At 42.6% G+C, this 19,913-nt stretch overlaps 1 pseudogene; it reads right to left on the bottom strand.

Moving 5' to 3' along the window:
• The window catches only part of LOC104863657, a 58,470-nt pseudogene extending 39,353 nt beyond the window's left edge, over positions 1-19,117 (bottom strand).
• Between the last annotated feature and the right edge of the window lie 796 nt (positions 19,118-19,913).

Genomic DNA, 19,913 nt, shown 5'->3' on the forward strand with positions numbered 1-19,913 from the left:
ATATAGATATATAGATATAGCTATAGCTTGGTTTGTGTGCATAATTTGTTCTGGAGACATGCTTGAAATCCAAAGCACTTGTATATCAAAGTGAATCTCCCCACAAGAAACAATGGAAATTTAATATATTCTACAACCCAAAACTTATTACAACACTGTAATATAATACAAAATAATAAATAAAATACAAAATATAAAGAAAAAATTCAACCTGCACTTACCTTTGAAAACCTTGATGACTGGTGTGAGGGAGACAAGAGAAGAGGGTTATTGTGTAGGATGACTTTCACCATCACTAATGGAAATTCTGCTGCATATTGGCTCAACAGAATCCTTTTCTTTTCGTGCAGTTTTAACAAGGAACATATCCAATGACACTTTCTTTTGTCTCCTTTTGAGGATTTCATGGAAATGTGACATTTCACTGTCATTAAATAGATTTATCGGTTGTACTACTTCAGCCTTCTCTATAAAATTTTGCACTGTTTCCCGCATTGTACACATTCTTCCTAATGTCATTCAATGTGAGGGATTCCTCTGCTTTTTTCTCCTCCTGCTCTGCAGATGAGATCTCCTCCATAACCCCTTGCTGTTGGAAGATGGTCACCCACAGCTATTGGCTCAGTTGTGATCATGTGACATTAAGCATTATGTACCACTCATATTGCAAGGAATCACTTAATAGTCAAGTTAGAATTTATTAGAAATGTTTGCTCATCTTGCAGAACAAGTTGCTTGCAATCCAAGATTTTAGTGTATAGCAGATGAGATCTCCTCCATAACCCCTTGCTGTTGGAAGATGGTCACCCACAGCTATTGGCTCAGTTGTGATCATGTGACATTAAGCATTATGTACCACTCATATTGCAAGGAATCACTTAATAGTCAAGTTAGAATTTATTAGAAATGTTTGCTCATCTTGCAGAACAAGTTGCTTGCAATCCAAGATTTTAGTGTATATATTAAGAATGAATGTAACTGTACTGTCTACCTAGAATGTACCAATAAATTCAATTTAAATTTTAAAAAATTACAGAGGACTCTGGAGACCAAAAAATTTGAGAACACTCTGGTAGAGTATGAATCAGAATTATTTTGGATGCAAAAGAAAAACTCAGCTCCAACAGCTGTTAAGTCGAAACTTGTCCCTTCAGCTCTTGGGCCTTCTACCTCATTTCTGGTTTCGTGTTAGGCAAGTGTTCAGCAGTTCTGGGTTTACATTCTATTACCTTAGCAAGCCCACAGCATCCTTTTCCAGTGCCCCAGGGTAGACTCTCCCTGTCCTGCCTCCCATCACACTTCAATCTCCAAAGCCAACTGCTAGGGTTCCCATTGGCCAAGTTCATCTCTGGAATAGTGAGTTGTGCACTGTCTGTATTTAATGAACTGTGTGGAATAAAACCCCATGACACACCCAAGGAAAATCAGCAGAAAGTCTAGACAGGACCCCAAACTTCTGACAGGACAAGAAAGGGAGGTGGGCTCACCAGGGCTGGAAGAGCAGGCATAGGAGTGGAAGACAGGAAGCTGCTTTTGGGGAAGGTGGGCTTGGAGCTGCCAGGCCAGCTTTGTTCCCCTCCCTCTCCACCCTGAGCTCTATTCAGGCAGTGTTTCTCCAGAGCTTTCTCCTAGAGCTGGCACTTTCTCTTTTCCATGGCAGTCTAGGACTTCCTAAGTGATCACAAGAGAGGGCTCCTACCTGACACTCAGTCCACAGAAAGCCCCAAGTTCACTCACATCCCACAGGCTATACCTATACCCCTTGGATTCAGCAGCCTCCCTGAAGGACCTTGGGCACTGAGAAGATGTGCTAGTGCCCAGAGACCTTTTATCTGGATTTTAAGTGACTGAGTTTGCAAAGACCTGTTTCTAATCCCACCATCTTGCATAGTTTTCCAAGGTCCTACTACCTAATTATGATATAAGTCCTATTAGCATGCCCATCTTACAGATGCAGAAACCAAGGCTCAGAGAAGTTAACTGATTAGCCCAGGAGCACATAGTCTTGTATTACAAATGGAATGCAACCATACTTTTCCTGATACCAATATATTTGATTTGTTTTTGTTTCTGGTACTGAGTATTGAACTCAGGACTTAGTGCATGATAAGCAAGTGCTCTACCATTCAGTTGTTGATTGAGTGATTGATTGTAACACTAGGGATCAAACCCAGAAACCAAACTTTGCACTAAGTGACATCTCCAGCCTTTTTTTAGTTTTTATTTTGAGACAGGGCTTTGCTAAGTCACTAAGTTGCCTAGGCTGGGCTCAAATTTACTATCTTCCTGCCTCAGCCTCTGAGGCAGCGGTCCATAACTCTTTTGGCACTGAGAACTGGTTTGGGGGAAAAAAGTTTTTCCACTGATGGGGTGGGGTTTGGGAGTGATTCAAGTACATTACATTTATCATGAACTTTATTTCTATTATCACATCATAATACATAATTAATAATGATACAACTCACTATAATGCAGAATTAAAGGGATCTCTGAAATTATTTCCACACAATGAGACAGTCCCATCTTGTGATGACAGGAAACAGTGTCTTAATCACTTTTCTCATTGCTAGAACAAAATACCAACACCCACAATTGAAAGGAAGAGAGAAGTTTGTTCTGGCCCACATTTCAGCATATAGTTGGCCAGCTCCAAGGCAGGAAGGCGTGGTAGAAGCGTCTCTGCATCTCACAACAGCCAGGAAGAAGGGAATGAAGGGCTGAGCCACGGAGGGAGAGTTTCCTCTCTGGGACACACCGCCAATGGCCCACATCTTCCACGCAGCCCACCTCCTAACACCAGGCCAACTGTATTGACCCCTAACCCAATCACCTTCCACAAGCTCTGCCTCTGAGGGCATGAGGCTCTGGGGGCTACAACTAGATATAAGCCGTAACAGACAGTGACACCTGGAGCATGTTACTTATGTCTGGTGTACTCTGTATTCTCATTTTGGTTGCTGTTATTGCAGACAATCCTGCCACACAAAGATAGAATGTTGGAAAAAGAACCAGGTTTTTCACTGTTCTGTGGCCATCTCAGGGTATTCCACCTTGACTTTAATCCAGAACATACGGAGATTTGAAGTTATCTCAAACATACTTTTAATGCCACCATCATTTGCAATCTCAAGTAGTTGATTACCTTCTAGTATGGACAAAGTCAACTCAGTTGGCTTATTCACAAACGAGTAGTGGACCCATTCCTTCCCAGTTTGGGGTCTTTTATGGTTGGGAAGTAATGCTGAAACTCTTCTGAAAGCTGAGAAAGGTGATTATATACAAGATGGGAGAAAGAAGGCCCTACCTCGGTCTCTTTCAAAATCTCTGCAGATGTTTGAAACATGTCAAAAGTCTCAATTTTCACTCAGTGCCCCTAATTCCAGTTTGGCCTTGAATACATCCACTTTATCTATCAACTTGAACACAGGTGTTCCCTCCTGAAGTGACAGATTGAACTTGTTGAGCAGGTTAAGTACATCACATGACTAAGTAAATTTTGCGATTCATTCTGTGTCCCTGAAATGCGCTACTGGGGTGACTTACTTTGTAAAAGAAATCTCTAGGCTGGCTGTCATTACTCAATAACTCTGGCTAATGGTCTACCTTTAGAAAACCACCTCACTTCTGTGTATGAGAAGACACATGTGTTCTACATCCAGCTCCTCACAGGGCTACACAAACAGATGTGGGTTAAGGGCATATACTTTAAAGGGGTTGATAATTTTAATCATGTTCTGTAGAATGTTATTAACTTTGGTGACATTTTATGCTTAGCCAGTGCTTCCTGTGCATGACACACTGCACAGATTCACATTCAAAACTGTCTCTTTTGAGTGGGACTGGGGATTTAGCTCAGTGGTGCTGCTGCCTGCCTTGCAAGCACAAGGACCCAAGTTCGACTATCAACATCAGTAGACTTATTGACCTCAGTTGCACACCATGGTGACTCATTAATTCTAACAACTGCACCTTGATACACTCTGCTACTTCACCAGTTTGTCTAGGCACAGTGCTAGTCAAAAGAGGAAACACATGCCACCTTTTGAAGTGCAGCTTCTCCTAAAACGTCCTGACAACTGTCCTTAGTTGGAGGCAAGATCAACTCTTCACTAATATTCAAGGCTTCTGAGCTTTAGCAGTGTGGTAAGCCATTAAAAATGATGTCCTGGTGCAGACATATTTGACGAAGTTGTGGCCTTCAATAACTGCTTCTAGTCTGTGTGTGTGTGTGTGTGTGTGTGTGTGTGTGTGTGTCTGTGTGTATGTTTTAATCAGAATGTGTGGATACCTTTAGTCCTGAATATCAGGTATTAAGGTTCATCTCCATGATCGCTTTTTGCAGTAAGCACACAGAGCAACTCATTACACACTGCTCATTATACACTCTGAGCTCTTGAGTGGGGAGGGGGATTTCTACCCTCTCCGGGGCTGCTCTCTGTGAAGGGCTCACCTTTATAGTTCTAAGTCTTACCTTGGTTCTAGGTACCTTCCAGTTCTGCTCCAAGTCCTTTTTGCTCCAATTCAGCGAAGACAGACATATATTTGAACTCATTTGGTCTGAAGTTAAACGTCTCCACTAACCCATAGGTCTCTTCACGATCAGCGGCAAAGAAGAGTTGAGCTTGATTGGCGACGCACTGCGCCTCAGTAACATTCAGAAATGTGGTGTCCATTTCTGCCATCACCAGCATTATACCCTTTTCCTCCTTAAGTTCAGGGTAGTGATGTAAAATAAACTGTCTAACTGCAGCATCCCCTCGGGTCTGAACATTTCTAAGTGCAGTGAAGTGAAGTTCAGTACCTGTCCATTGTCCAGTAAAGAACTCATAACCTTCCCTTCTTGGCAGTGCACACAGAAATAAATGTAGGACAGGACTGAGCCCGGTTCCAGATCAAACTTCTCTCTAGGAATGACTGCGTAGACTGTATGTTTTGCTGCAAAATACTGCTGGCCAAGTCTGTTGTACTCCTTCTGTGTTTTTGCCTTTCACCATCTCAGAGCTAAAGACTGAACTGAGAGTGCTGTCTTTAGTGAATCCTTTGCTTGCTCATAGGCTTGTTTCTCCAAGGCATCTGTCTTCTGCTCCGTACATTTGCTTAGAGTACCCCATTGGCTGCTTTCGAAACTCACGGCGCTTCTCCAGGAGCAAATCAAAAGCAGCTGGGTCAGACCTGCGCAGTTGCTGAATCTTGTCCTGTTAGCGGTGGTAGAAGGGGTTGGCCTCTAGGTCTCCCCAACCTTGCCGCCACCACCACCATCTGCGCTCCCAGGGCTCTGGCCCGAGCCAGGGTGCACAGGGAACATGCGCAGCTGTGCGGGTGAAATTAACCCCAGGCGCAAGGCCCAAGTGCGCACCGCCGAGAGGCCTCCGTAGAGGCCAGCCCCTTCCGGGGCGGTCGGGCCAGCGCTACCTGCAGAGGCCACGGCAGCCTCCGTTGCCGTCCCCGCGTCCCCTACCTCCTGTGTGTGTGTTTGTTCATTTTTTAAATGTCAAAAACTTGTTTTGTAAGGCAGGGTGTATGGTCTTGAAGTGTCTCCAAATATTACACAAAGGGAGCTTGGCAATTGGGAATCACCTGTTTCAATGAATCCATAATTTAAATAGGACTCTTGCTATTTTCCTCTAAGTGCAGCTTCTTGTCTTTTGGCAACCTTAGGGTTTTTTGCTACCTTATCATTGGATCTTTCCCCCTTTTCAAAGATGCTTTCCAGTGACTAATTTTTACTCACTCTTTGCTAGGAATAGTTTGTGGGTTTACTAAAGCTGTGATTGAGGCAAGGGTGCTATGCAGAAAAGAGGCATAGATGGAAGTGGTAAATATAGTCATGGTCAGGCCTGGATGGACTACAATAAGTGCTCAGTTCTGACTTAAAACCTGCCACAAGATGCTGCTGTACAATTTAAGAACATCAACTCCTGTGCCACTATTAAGCTTGCCACCCGATGCAGCTTTCATGCCACTCACTGACAGTGTTTATTTTTATTTTTATTTTTTAATGACAGAGTCTATGTACTTCAGGCTGGCCTTGAGCTCACTATGTAGCCCAGGCTGGCCTTGAACTCATGGTGATCCTTCTGTCTCAGCCTCCTGCATATTGGAGTTACAGGTGTGTACCACCATGCCCAACCCTGATAGAATTTTGATGAGTCCTCAATCAACTGATTTATTATAATCTCTGTGCAGTCAGACTTCTCCGCTAATGTAAATCTGTATTTGCAGCCACTCACCAGCACTAGCGTCCTCCTTAGAGCACCAGGCATTGGATTCCCACAAGGAGCACACAACTTAGATTCCTTTCACCTGCAGTTCAAAGTAATGTTCACATTCACATGAGACTCTAATGCTACTGCTAATCAACAGGAGGTGGAGCTCAGAGGGTAGTTTGAGTAATAGGAGTGGCTGTAAATACACATGAAGTCTCGCTTGCTTGCCCACCACTCACTTCCCACTTTGTGGCCCAGTTTTTAGTGTGCTTGGGGGATCCCTGCCCTAGAGTACCAAGCTTAAAGGTGTGCACCACCACCCAGCTACTTTTTATTTTAAAAATTCATTTATTTATTTATTTGGCTTTTGGAGACAGGGGTCTTGCTTTGTAGTTTAGGCTGACCTGGAACTCACAATGGGGCCCAGCTGGCCTTGAACTCATGGCACTCCTTTTGCCTCACATTCTGCAGTGCTGGGATTATAGGCATGTGCCACCCTGCTTAGGTGTATTTTCTATTCTTTGAGATGAGGTCTCTGTAAGTTGTCCAGGCTCCCCTCAAACTTGGGATTTTTCTGCCTCAGCCTCCGGAACAGCTGGTATTAGCAAGCATGCACAGTTGCCCCTGCCCTGTGTGCACAATGATGATCATTATACAAACCGCCTTCCATGATTCCTTTTAAAGGACATTAAAATATTAGATGGAAGTAGAGAAATGAGAGTTAGCTTATGTATTAATTAGGAAAATGCTGGGTAACATAAATAGCAATTTCACTGATTACACTCAGTAATACCTATAGCAGTCACTAGCTATCCATGTGGGATTAGCTCCAGAACATCCCTCAGATAACCAAAATCCAAGGATGCTTAAGTCTTAAATAAAATGATGTAATGCCTGCAAATAACATGCACCTCCTCAAATATACAAAATCATCTCTAGGTTACTTCTAATACTCGATACAATGTAAACAGTTATTATATTTTATTGTTCATGGAATAATGATGAGAAAAAGTCTACATGTGTTTGGTACAGGTGCAGATTTTTTCCAAATATTTTCAACCTGTGGTTGAGTGAATCTGCAGATGTGGAATCCAGGGGTACGGAGAGCCAACTATATTTCCTATTCAGGTAACAATTTTTTTTGTTACGTTTTTTGAGACAAGGTCTCACTTTGTAGCACAGGCTGGCCTTGAATTCCTTATGTCATTAACCTAAGTTGGCCTCAAACTTGCAGTGATCCTCCTGCCTCTGCCTCTCGAGTGCTGTGATTACAGGAGTGGGCCACTATGCCTGGTTTCACACAACAATTGATAAAGATGTTCCTGGTGTTTTTTTTTTTTTTTCCATGTGGTGATCCAAGCACCTAGGTTTGTCTTGTCTCATGGCACTTCTATCCCTTAGGGACTTAGAGTCTCTGCTTCCATGAAGAAGAGGAGAGAAGAAAGTATACGAGGTGTGAGCAAAAATCCAATGAATGTTTAAATTTTTAGAAATCATCATAATAAAAAACCCATTGTCATTAATCCCCCTCAGAATAATTCTTCCTTGCATTGAACACATTTATCCATTGTTTTTGCCTCTTTCTGGTTTTTGTTTTGGCTTTTTGTCCATCTGTGTTTGAGACAGAATCTTGGTTTGTAGTTCAGGCTGAACTTGAACTCACTTTGTAGCCCAAACTGGCCTTTAATTTGCAGTGATCCTTCTGCCTCAGTCTTCTGAGTGCTGGGATTATAGGTATGTGCCACCAATCCTGGCTTCTTGACACTTTCTGAAGAAGTTCTGAAAGTTTTTTCTCTCTTTAATTGCACTGTTCTTGCTGCCTCAACAACATGAATCAGTTCAAAACATTTACTTTTTGTGGTCATTTTGACTTTGGAGAAGAGCCAAAAGTGGCACAGTGCCGGATTTATGGAATAAATTGGATGAGAATACACCATAATATTGTTATGAACTTGCCTTTTTATTAGATGGCAATCAGCAACAGCATTAGCTATAGTTTTTGTGTTTATTTATTTGGAGACAGAATCTCACTATGTAGCACAGGTTGGCCTGAAGCTCACAGTGATCTTTGTGCCTCGGCCTTTCAAGTGCTGGGATTATAGGAATGTGCCACCATGCATGGTGGTTTGCTATCTTTTTTATTTCACCTCGTAAGATACAAAAGAAGATCTCCAGAACTTCTGCAGAAAGTGGCATGAATAACAGGATAGGTGAGGGGAAGTATTCTGAGGGAGACAAATGGTAATATGTCTTTTAATGTAATAATGTTTTTTAATTTAAACACTCACCTTATATTTTGATCACACTTTATATCACTTTTTAAATCTTCTTGGCCCGGAAGTGATACATGTCACTTCTGCTCACATCACAGTGGCCAACACATGTCATTCGTATGTTAGGATACTGGGAAATACCCTCTCTGAGTAACCCCTTCTCAGCATCAGTTGTGTAGCATAGAAGAGCATATTATAGTCAGCTTTCCATTACTGTGACAAAACAACTGAACAGAGGAAAGATTTATTTTGGCTTATGGTCTCTGAGGCTTCAGTCCGGGGTTACTGGGCTCCATTGTTTCTGGGTCTGTGGTGAGGTAAGACAGCCTGACAGAGGAGCATGACAAAGAAAAGCTCCTCCACTCATGGCAGCCAGGAAGTGTAGAGTTAAGAGTGACCTGGGGACAAAGTGTGCCCTGCAAAAGGATACCTCCAGTGACCCACCTCTTCCAACTAGGCCTCATGTCCTACAGTTTCCAGGATCTCTGAATGCCAAATTATGAACTCATCAATGGACTGATCCACTGATATCAGAACCATCATGATTCAATCATTTCCCCAAGTCCCCACCTCTGAACACTGCTGCATCGGGGACTTTAGCACATTAGTCTTATGGCGATATTTTAGATCCAAACCCTAACAAACGAAAGATGTAAAATTTCTGGTGAAAAGTTAGTTATCTCTTAGTCCCAATGACGGTAAGTTCTTTCTATCCCATAAGTTCCAAAGATTTGTAGTTTAATTTGTCTGGAATACATTGAAATCTGGTGAAGATTTGAAGATCCTTTCAATATGGCCACATTCTTTGAGAAATTATGGAGATAGAACAAGTTTATCATAGGTATGCTCTGTGGGCTGATGTATCCAGCACCTGAAAAGTGAGTGTTTGAATCTTTTTTGGGGGGTGTTCAGTGTGGTCCAATGGAAGGGCAAGGGGGAAATCCAGAGGCAGAAGCCTGGCCTCAGCTCTATCACTCAGAGCAGAGAGAGAAACTTAAAGATGTGGTTTTTACATAATGTTTAGAAATAAGCATCTGAGAAGTGTGGAAACATGCCGTCCTGATTTACTGAGCCCATGGTTAAGTGCTGGCATTATCACCATCTGCTGAATGTGGAAGTTGTTAAAAAATGAGTCACCTGGCATCAAAACCGTTTATGCACAACTCCTCCCAACCCATCTCTTAGTATCAATAAAAAAAATCTTTGCTGTTTGTAAGTTCTAAGATGTTAAGGGAACACGAGTTCCCCCAAGTGGCATTTGGTTATTCATTCTCTAGTACAAAGGCCTTGACATCCTTGACCTTTGGTGGGGCACTTGCTTTTCAACGATGCTGATTTATGCTACATGGACATATACAGTACCATTTCTGAATTCATATATGTGCAGCGTGCATCAGACTCCTCTGAATATCTTTCCCACTTCATACTCAGTATTTCTTTGATAGCTGGCAACTTAATCAATGAAAAATGCCACAGGTCTATCTGACTATCTCTCGTTCACACGAACACTCCAATAAAGGAATATAAACCTCTACTTATTTTTCTAGTTGAGCTGCACTATCCATTTTGTATCCTAAATACTGAAATATAAGTTTAGCTACTATGAACATACTTTATATTATGGCAGGGTGATGAAAGAGGGAAAGAGAAAAAAAGTGGTTTTTCTATATGCAAAAATTTTCATGTCAAAATAAGGAAGAAAGGCTCATGACTACTTCAGACCTCATTTCTACAACTGATCACATAGGCATATCTGTGAGAACAGTCTACATATTGTACCCCAAATTTTATAAATATATTTTTATGTCTAATATAAATATAAAATCAATAAAAAGTTTTTAAAATTTCAGACACCTATTAATATCACCTGGAGTTAGACTTCCACAAACTAAAGGTCAGGAAATTCTCTTATCAGTTACTCCAAAAAAATAATAAGCAGCAGTTAAAATTGGTAAGTTCAGTGTCTGGATTCATAAAATGTTTATCCAAAATAGACATCAATTAAAAAGAGCCAGTGACAAAGTTGCATTTGTGTGTATTGATGAAGGCCGTGGAAAATTATTTCTAATTAAATAATTAGAGGAGAAAAAAATAAGAGATGGGTAGCGTTTGAGGACTATGGTGTTTTCTGTTTATTGAAGTTGATAAAAATCAATTAAATAAGTTACCAAGGGAACTGTTGAGCTGGAAGTTTTTAAAAAACTGCTCAAGGTGGCCATTTGTAAGGACATGGCAGGGGTAGGGTGGAGAATGAGGATCTAGGGCTCTCTAAAGAACTGACTTGTATCCCTAAGTAGAAAAATAAAGCAAGGGGTTAGGAGGCCTGCATTAGAATCTCTCCTCCACCAAGACTAGCAGTGCCTTGTTGGGCATCTCTCTGACCCTCAGTAATTCTCTGTCAAGCGGAAAAAGCAAGAAAAGCACCCTTGTAAGATTGTGCTCAGGACAAAATGAGACAGGGTCAGGCTAACTGCAAAACACAGCACCAGGCAGAGTCATCTGCTTAATAAATGTGAATGATGACATTCTTTCACATAATGGGTTTCCGTGGAAAATTGTGAGCAACGGGCACCGTAGCTAAAGGGACTTGGAAAACAGGATTTGAGTGTGGGTTTCCTCTTTTCTCTTTGCTCTTCTGGGTACCAAATACAGGACTTCAAGTGTACTAGGCAAGCATTCTACAACAGAGGCACAGCTCTAGCCCAAGAAAGCTTTGTTCTATTTTTTCAAGGATATTTTCACCTCTAAGTGTGGTGATCCAGCCACCTGATAGGTTTGTCCTGAGACAGAAAACCGCTCTCTCTACTTCTGCCTGGTAGGTGTCACCACTTCTGATCTCCAACAAACAAAAACCAAGCTTTTATTGTATAGTTAACTGTTTGTTTCTTGCTTTTTACTAGTTTTATTTGGCTCTTCTGACTCTGAGAGCCAACAGAACAATCACAAAGTCCCATAATTTATCTTCATACAGAGACACATGTAGCTCCCAAATAAACATGCCTGTGTTTTCTGTGTAAAAATTGTTCACTTAAAAAATTACATTTAGGGCCGGGGATTTAGCTTAGTGGTTCCAGCACCTGCCTCTTAAGTGCAAGGGCCAGAGTTCAATCCCCAGTACCCCCGCCAAAAAATTACATTTATCCAGTTGTGGTGATGCATGTTTGTAATCCCAGAATTTGAGAGGCTAAAGTAGGAGAATCACCACTAGTGTGAGGCCAGCCTGGGCTGCATAGTGAGTTCAAGGCCACTACATAGTGAGACCCTGTCTCAAAAAAAAATTATTATCAAAGTGTCTGTCTATATACTGGAAAGTGATTAAAAATGGAGTCACATTTTCTTTTCTGAGAATGTGTTTCCTCCTTTGCCAAATGGCTGCACTCATAAAGCAAATCAATCTGGAGGACATTATGTTAAGTGAAATAAGTCAGGAACAGAAAGAAAAAAAACACATAATCTTACTCATACATAGAATCTAAAAACAGTTACTCTCGTGAAAGTACAGAGTAGAAGAGTGGTTCAGAAGCTGGGGGAGAGGGTGGGCTCGAGATTCATCCGTGGGTTCTAAGGCACAGATGGGAGGAATAATTTCTAGTGTCTTATTGCACAGTAGGTTGACTAAAGAGCTGAACAATAACGTTTATTTCAAAATAGCCAAAGGGAGCTGGGTGTGGTGGCACATGCCTGTAGTCCCAGCACTTGGGAGGCTGAAGCAGAAGGATTGCCATGAGTGTGAGGCTAGCCTGAGCTAGACAGCAAGACCCTGTCTCAAAAAAGTAGAGAAAAGTAGCCAGAGGGGAGGATTTTGTTCTCGTCACAAAGAAATGACATATATTTAATGAGATGAAAAATATGCTAATTGCCATAATTTGGTCATTACCCAACTCACACTTGTATCAAAACATCACTACAGGGACGAGGGTGTGGCTCAGCATCTGACTACTAACATTTGAGAGGCCCTGGGTTTATCCTCAGCATTACAATGCTCAAAAATAAAATACACCACTGTACTCCATAATATGTACAATCATTACATGCTGATTAAAAATAAAATAATTTTTAGTGGTAAACAAACTGTATGCGACTTCATCAATGTCAGTTAGGAATGCCTGCTGTGTGGATGCTTCTCCCTGTGGTCCCCAGTTCTTTTTCCACTCTTTTTGACCCTGCTCTGCACCCCAGGAGACTGCTCTAGGGAAACCGTATCATCCAGGTCCAGTATCATCAGTCAGAGGCATGAGCAGGTTGGAGGTTGGAAAGAAAAGGGTTGGAATATTTCTTGCTTCTGTCTCAGCCGACGGCAGTAGGTTTCCCTCTGTGCCTTCATTTCTCCAGAACAGCCTCTCACCAAGGCGTTAACTCTCCTCACGCAGGTAGCACCTTCATGCCCGTGGGTAGTAATGGCTGCTCCAGCTGTTAGTCCCTGAGCACCTCGGTGTCTCCTGCTGCTGCCTCTAACCTGTTCCACCTCTGTAGTTACTCATTAAAGTTGCTTTCCTCCCCCCACTTTCTTTCTGAAGCAGGGACCCACTAAGTTGCCCAGGCTGGCCTCAAACTCAAAATTTTCTTCCCTCAGCCTCCCAAGCAGCTGTGATTATAGGCATGTGCCACTCTACCCAGCCAGTCTTTTTAAAAATACCAGCTGAGGGTATCATATGACATTCTGGGAAGACAAAAGTATGGAGACTATGAATAGATCAGGGGTATGAAGGAGGAAGCGGTGAACAGGTAGAGCACAGCGGGGAGGTTTTAGGACAGTGGGGCCGCTCTGTATGATCTTACAAAGGTGGATCTATGGCACTACACATCTGTCCAAACCCATAGGCTGCAGAACACTGCAAGCAAACCTCAAAGTAAACCACGGACTCTGGGTGATAGAGATGTGTCAGTGTCGGTTTATCAAGTTTGGCAAACCCAGCACTGTGATTGGTGGTGGATGCTGACTCTGAGGGAGGACGTGCACGTATGGGGGCAGGTGCTATATGGGAACTCTGTACTTCCCTCTTGATTTTGCTGGCAATCTAAAAATGTTCTAAAAAAATAGTCTATTAAGTCAAACAAAATTCTTGCTGCGTGTGCTGTGACCATGATGACGCATGTATGTTGAGAGTACACCGAGCAGCAATGAAGCATAAGGAATGATGGTGGTAAAGAAGGGCGCAGACCTAGCTGAAGGTCCTAAGGCAGCAGGGTCCGGTGGTGCCAGCCTGCAGCAAGCAGGGCTACTCAGAAGGAGAAGACAGGAAGACTGTGAGTTCCAGTCCCACCTGGGCAGTTTAGCAGCTCATCATTAGAACGCCATCGGGTTCAATCCCCAGAAATGCCAAAACAACAGCAAAACCACAGGCCAGACAGTTACTGTGCCTGACAGTACAAGATTTGTCCGTAAGTTACAGACACCTCTAACCACAGTGACTTGACCGGGAGCAGAAATGATTTCACCCTCACATAAAATCCTCTGTGCTCCATCGTATAAAATAGAGATGATTAGGACCCTAACTAATCTGGTCATGGTGAGGATTAAATGGGCTAATGTAGGAAACCTTTATTTATTTATTTATTTATTTTTCACCAGTACCAGGGATAGAACTCAGGATCTTGCACATTTGAGGCAGATGCAGAGCCACTGAGCTAAATCCCTGGCCGGGGAAAACTTCTTAGCGCAGTGCCTAGTTAGAATAAACCCAACTTTTATTCCTATGATGGTCTTCATTCACTTCCTCTCACCGGCTCTTTCCACTCATTTTTCTTGTTATTATTTATTTATTGTACCGGGGATCAAATTTAGGACCTTGCTATTGTGAGGCAGGCGGTGGCACCGGTGAGCTACATCCCTGGCCCTATTATTATTACTGTTATAAATTATTTTGAAGTAGGGAGGATTCAACCTAAGGCCTCTTGCGCATGAGGCAAGCACTCTCCTGCTGAGTTACCTCTCCGTCCCTTTTTACTTTTGATTTTGAGGCAGGGTTTCCCTTAGTTGCTTAGTACTAGTAGTCTTCCTACCTCAGCCTCCTGAGTAGCTAGAATTCTGGGCATGCACTACCATGCCCTGCATCTATTAATTTTGTTTTTTGAGGGGGTGTTGTTATTTTTAAAAATTGTATAGAACTCCCTTAGTAGCCTGTTTTAGAGGATACAATCATTGGGCAATCAGTGAGTTTAGTGACAGAAGACAAGCAGTAAAGCAGCAACCAAAGGCTTAGACACAGGGCTTTAATGAAGTGTTATGATGGGTGAGCTCTCAGGGAGATGCTTTGCAGGACCTAACATTTCCCTGATAGCAGCTTACATGCACCTCTACAGTCTGTTTTAGATGACGAGAGCACTTAGCTCCTGCCAAGTTAAAATGTACCTACATCTTTTATTCTTTTTTTTTTTTTCTCCCCAGACTGGGGATCAAACTCAGGACCTTGCACTTGGGAGGCAGGAGGCAGCACCACTGAGCTACATCCCCAGCCCTTGCCTATGTCTTTTGATAGAGACAGTGGGAGGCACTCATTGCTCTCGGTGTATGTCAGTGTTAAGGGTGACTTTGCCAGGACCCTTTCAGGACAGGATTGCATGGAAGAGAACCTGTCACTTCCCCAGTACCATATTCTAAAGAACTTCCTGACCTGGGTAGCACAAACAAGTGAGAGGGTTTAATGCTGTACAAAGAAAACCTAGAACGAAGGGCAAGTGGCTGAACAAAGGTTCGGTCAAAGAGTAAGTCAAGCTGTGGGATAAGTAAAGGTTCACGGGAGGCATGTGGGCTACCATGGCTGTGAGAACTTTTATTCTCCACAGTGTTAGAGTTTTCAGGAGTAGTTTGTAATACAAGTTGAAGGTTGCTCAACTATACTATGTCAGGTACTGCGCTAAGCACTTCAGGTAAGAGATTTCATCTAATCCTCAGTACTACACAGCTAAGCAAGTACTGTGACTCATTTTATACACAGGAGAATGAGGCTCACAGAAGTGAAGGAGGCACCCACTGAGGAGCTGGTGAACTCAATCTAGTGGCAAATGAGGAGCTGGTTTTGAAACTCCTTAGCCATTATGCCCCATAAATCCATCACTTTGTAAAGGGGTGGTTGAGACAGGATCTCGGTATATTCTTCAGGCTGACCTTTAACTCACATGTAGCCCAGGTTGGCTTTGAACTCATGACAATCCTCCTGCGTCAGCCTCCTGAGCCCTGGGATTACAGGTGTGCACTGCAACACCTAGCCTAAATCCATCACTTGTAACATATTTGGCCTTCTTTCATAGTTAATTTTTATATAAAGCATATACTTTTAAACTAGGTTACAATATTCATAAGGGTAGGAATGTGTCTACCTTTTAAGACTATTTATTGAGAAATAACTTACTGTTGTAAATACAAATCATAAATCCAGTGTAATCACTTAAAATGAGATATTTAGGACTAACTAGCTGGCCAATAAAAATAATCCCAAAAAAGCTGGGCACAGTGGTATATGCCTATAATCTCAGCTACTCTGAAAGCTGAGGCAGGGAGATTATAAATTCAAAGTCAGCCTGAGCAACTTAGTAAGACCCTGTCTCAAAACAAAAAATAAAAAGGGCTGGAAATGTAGTGCCAGGATAAAGGAACCCTAGGTTCCCTTTGTAATACTGAAACAACAGTGCCAAAGCAGCCAGAATTCTTATTTCCAGCACCATATATCAGTTTTGCTTGTTCTTCAACATCATATAAATAGAATCATAAATACATTACAATTCCTTGGATAATGGCAGTTCCTTACATTTCATTAATATGTTTAGGAATGATAAATAAATGTTTAAGGGATGCACAAAGGGACTTTTCTTCTGGCAGCATGGAAATACAATTCCACCTTTAAATTGGGCATGGTGGTACAGGCCTATAACCCCAGCACTCAGGGGGCTGATGCAGGAGAATTGCAAATTCAAGCCTAGCCTGGGCAATTTAGCAATACCCTGCCTCAAAATGAAAAAGAATTAAAAAGGCTAGGGAAGTAGCTGTGAAAAAACCCTAGGTTCATTCTCCAGTAGCATATATACACGAGAGAGGGGGGGGGCGGGGAGAGGGAGAGGGAGACAGAAAGATGGGGGAGGGGTTACTATGTAGCACAGGAAAGCTGGCCTTTCTCCTGCCTGGGTAACGTGAAAAGGGAGAGAATTTTTAAATAAGAACAAATTAGTATCATCTAAGTGATTAAGAATGTTTTACAGGTATAATATGCTGCTGTGAAAATGGAATAACCAGAATGAAGAAAATATAACCAAAATAGACAAAATTAAGTAGTACTGAACTGACTGACTCACAATAGAAGAGGTGAAGATGAGGACAGAGAGAGGAACCTGGAAGATAATCTTAAATAAATCCCCTGCGATGTAGAACAAGGGCAAAGAGATGATAGACCTTTTTTTCCCCTAACAAGATCTATGACAGGCTGCGTATAGTGGTAGACATTTGTAATCTCAGCCCTCTGGAGGCTGAGGCAGGAGGATCAGAAGCTCTAGCCCATCCTAGGCAATTTAGGGAGCTCTTATCTCTAACAAACACACAAACACGCTAAAGGTGCAACTCAGATCCTCGGGGTCAATTCCAAAATTAAAAAGAAAAAACAGCTCTTCATTTGAAACAGGAGATCAGGGCAGGCCAGATGGCTGGGCAAGTGGGTGTGACCTGTACTCATGCGCCAAAGCCCGGCACCTGGGACAAATCAAGAGCGCTGGCTTCAGTTCTTCTGGCGAGAGCTCCCTCAGGCTGTTTGTTTGTTTGTTTTGGTACTCAGGACCTTGTGCTTTCGGGCCTCCTGCAGGTTTTTGCTAGGACAGCCTAGATCTGATGTCAGCTCGAGGAGTGGGGCGGACAAAACATGGCTGCCCTTAAGTTCCGGGGCACTGCACGCTTCCTCAGTGGCCCGGGCTCACTCATAAGTGTCCTTCTTTTCCTACCTTTGATGGGCCCGTGTCACTCTGCAGAGCCTATTTCCTTTCCCACCTCTAATACCTACCTGTAATACACGTAAAACCTTGCCGCGGGCCCCCTGGCCCCCATGAGACAGCATCTCCATAAGGGCTCGCAGCTTTGGGGATGGGCTCTGAGCCAGCCCATCCAGGCACAGAGAGCAACCTCCAGGGACTGATGGGTGAGGGAAAGGCCTTCAGACTTCATCTCCTGTTGTCAGGTTTATTCTTGGAATCTTCTCATTTTGCATTTTCCGTTTGCCTCTCTGAGCCTCCTTAAATGGTTCTCTAAACATTCATTCCCAGCTGTCTATTTTTTCTCTTTTTCTTTAAGCCCACATCAGCCAAAATCTTCAAAGCAAAACACCCAGAGAAATCTGTCAGGTTTCAGTGCAGTAAGTTTCAGTTGTATTAGATAATCACATTAAATTAAACAGACAAACAAACAAACAAATATACCCCTGGCAGGTCATGGTGGCTCACGCCTGTAACCCCAGCACTCTGAGGCTAACGATTTCAAGCCAGGGCAAGTTAGTGGTTTAGGGGGACCTTATCTCAAAAGAAAAAATAAAAAGGGCTGGGGACATACCTCAGTGAGATGGCCCTGGGTTCAGTCCTTGGTACTGCCAAAACAAAGCAAAACAAACAATGACATCAACAAATTCATCAGGCATGGTAACAAATGCCTGTAATTCCAGTTATTCAAGAGGCTGCAAGTTTGAGGTCAGCCTGAGCAAATTAGTGAGACCTGATCTAAGAATAAAATTCCAAAATAGGGCTAGGGAAAGGAAAAAGCAAAACCCAAAACAGACACACACACAGACAAGATAAAGAAACAAAAAAGGGTGCTGGGGATATGGCTTATGGTATTTATGTAGTGTGTATAAGGCCCAGGATTGTGCCCTCAGCACCACGAAAAAGTTCTAGTTGTGATTTTAACAGTTATGATTTCTTGAGGAGATATTATGTGGCAGCTAGGTATTTTATACCCATCAACTTTCATGTTGACAGTCAGGGAAATTGAGGTTTAAAGAGATGTTCTTTCTCAGTGGAAAGAGACAGAATCTAATTCCTCATATAAAGGTTTCCACACAAAATTCAGTGCAAGGGCCAGGGGTTTAGCTCAGTGGTTCCAGTGCCTGCCTCACAAGTTCAAGGACCCGCGTTTGATCCCCAGTACAAAAAAAAAAAAAAAAATTAGTGCAAAAAAGCAAGTTTTACAATAGGATTTAAAACTCATTAACAGAAGTATCTGTAAAAACATACATAGGCTTTCATATGCATATGTACAAATACGCACTGTGATGGTTAATTTTAGTAGGCAGCTTGACTAGGTTGAGAGACACCTAGAAAATTGGCAAAGCCACACCCACACACGCATACACACTCACATTGGCACATCCCATTCCCGAGTGTGCCGTGCTGGTGTTTCTAGAGGTAACTGGCATGTTGATCAGCCAACAGTGGGCAAACCTGGCCCTGAACGTAGGAGGCAATGTGCGATGACCCGGATGGAGCGAAAGCGGAGGGAGAACTTCGGTCGCACACATGATTGGGGTACATTTTTTGCTGCTGCCACCACTCATGGGCTTCAAACTCCAGACTCTTCACTTTACAAGTGCAGATTTGCACCAGCCACTCTCCCGGAGGCTTCCAAGGCCTCCAGCTGTATACAGGGCCTGCACCACGGAGGCCTTTCATTTTGAGGGTTCCAGCTACTGGGACTTAGCAGCTGATGGTTTCCTTGTCTCTCCTTCCTGCAGATTGGAGGTACCCAACTCTGATTATGCAAGCCAATCTCATAAATCCCCTCTTATGTATGCTCAGGTTCTCTTTCTCTGGAGAACCCTAAGACACACATAACATATGTTGTAAATGTATGGAATAAATGTGCAAAAAGCTTGACAGTTCCCAAATATTTCCCTCTGTCTGTCTCCCTACCCCCCGACTAATCCATCACATAGAAAAAAATAACAGGAGACTGGAGATACACTTCAGTGGTAGAGCACTTACCTAGCATACACATTTTATCACAAACAAAAACCATACACAGAGAAATAAGAGGATTCAATAAAGTGGTCTATAGAGAACATTTAGAGCTGAGTGTGGTGGCGTTCCTATAATCCCAGCACTCTGGGAGGTGGAGGCTGGAGGATGGCAAATTTGAGCCCAGCCTGGGCAATTTGGCAACTTAAAAAGACCCTATCTCAAAGTAAAATGATAAAAAAAAAAAATCCTGAGAATGTAGATTGGTGCAAAGATGGTTTAATTCCCTGGGTTTAATGGTATCTGACATAAATGAGTACTTGATCTATTATTTTGCTATTGTTATTATTGCTATCACTATTATTTATTTATTTTTGTGGCACTGGGGATTGAGCCAGGACCTTTTTATGGAGTGATATCTCCAGTCTTTTCTTTAGCTCTCATTTTATAATTTGAAACAGGGTCTCACCAAATCGATAAGTTGTCCAGGCTGGGCTAGAATTTATAATCC

The sequence above is a fragment of the Fukomys damarensis genome, unplaced genomic scaffold, assembly GCF_012274545.1.
Source record: "Fukomys damarensis isolate Sample0158 unplaced genomic scaffold, DMR_v1.0_HiC HiC_scaffold_28, whole genome shotgun sequence".
Classification (NCBI taxonomy): Eukaryota; Metazoa; Chordata; class Mammalia; order Rodentia; family Bathyergidae; genus Fukomys; species Fukomys damarensis.